Genomic DNA, 1690 nt, shown 5'->3' with positions numbered 1-1690 from the left:
CAGGTCTTATGGACTCTGTGGGAGAGGGAGAGGGTGGGAAGATTTGGGAGAATGGCAATGAAACATGTAAAATATCATGTAGGAAACGAGTTGCCAGTCCAGGTTCGATGCATGACGCTGGATGCTTGGGGCTGGTGTACTGGGACGGCCCAGAGGGATGGTATGGGGAGGGAGGAGGGAGGAGGGTTCGGGATGGGGAACACATGTATACCTGTGGCGGATTCATTTTGATATTTGGCAAAACTAATACAATTATGTAAAGTTTAAAAATAAAATAAAAAAAAAAAAAAAGAAAGAAAAGCTTTGAAACTGAGACGAAATTTGAGCCACTTTACTTGGCACTAATGTCTAGAAAAATACATCTCTTGGGATTTGAAGCAAGTTCGTCTCTGTAGTTCAGGTATGTACCCAAAAAAGTCAAACAACCCTCCCGCTCTCTTTAATTCTGAGAAGACTGTGTGTCACTAATTGCATTAATAAGTTTAGCAACTATTAATAAACACACTCTATGACTTTGTTTCTCGCCAGGTTCTCCTCACCTTTAGAAATACTCAAGGTCTCTTTTTCCTCAGAGATTCAGCTCTTCTATAATCAAGCTGAAATGACCATTCTGATATTTTTAGTTTGGCAAGATGCAAAGAAGAAGGAAAATGAAATTTAAAACAAGTTTAAGAAATTTATGATGAAATTCTGTGCTGAACCTAGATTGTTCAATCTATGCTTGTAAAGATTATACCTTATGTTTATTCCTAGAAGTTGGTTCAATGCCAAGAACATAGTAGATATGTAAGTCTATCTTAAATGAAAAAAACCCTGCATTTATTATTACACAGCCCTCTTTGAGCCTTTGTTTTCTCATCAGTGAAAGGGGAAATGGCATTCATTCTACAAAGCAAATCAGTGGGGAGTGTGTTCAGCTACAAAAAGACCTGAATGATCTTTGCTTAAAGAAGCATCTCAAATAAAACTAAGTCTGGATGTAGAATGTATAGATGGTTCTAAACATGCAAGGCAATCAAGAAGAAAAAAAAAATCAGGCAGCAAATGTCTGTCTTCTTTTATCAGCAAATCAAAATCTTTTTCAAATGCTTATAGATTTCTGATGTTGTCTTATCAGCCAGAAATGTGTCGTACAGCCACCTCTGGAGGCTAGGAAAATAAGAAACCAAATAGATCCTTATGATTATTCAGAGAAATGGTGATTTATTGTCTGAATTTGGCCACATTTTCTCTGCAAACAAATCTGAGGTTCTATTGGCAGGAAGCATCAGGCTGGAAAGTGGCTATTGAGTAAGCTACAGGGTGTTATAATAAAGATTGGAGACCCTACATGTAAAATATCATAACATTAACTGGGGTACAGTTAGGGCTCAATAAACAAGAGATATAATTTAGCAATAAATTAGAAGTAAAAAGTAAACAGAGAACATGAAATCTAAATGAGTTTGTATGTGTATTAGTACTCTTGCCTGGAAAATCCCATGGATGGAGGAGGAGCCTGGTAGGCTGCAGTCCACGGGGTCGCAAACAGTTGGCCATGACTGAGCAACTTCACTTTCACTTTTCACTTTCATGCATTGGAGAAGGAAATGGCAACCCACTCCAGTGTTCTTGCCTGGAGAATCCCAGGGACGAGGGAGCCTGGTGGGCTGCCGTCTATGGGGTCGCGCAGAGTCAGACACGACTGAAG

Source organism: Bison bison, unplaced genomic scaffold (genome assembly GCF_000754665.1).
Source record: "Bison bison bison isolate TAMUID 2011002044 unplaced genomic scaffold, Bison_UMD1.0 scf7180017864325, whole genome shotgun sequence".
NCBI classification, from domain to species: domain Eukaryota; kingdom Metazoa; phylum Chordata; class Mammalia; order Artiodactyla; family Bovidae; genus Bison; species Bison bison.
The sequence above is the reverse complement of the archived record's forward strand: the minus strand, read 5'-3'. Positions refer to the sequence as shown.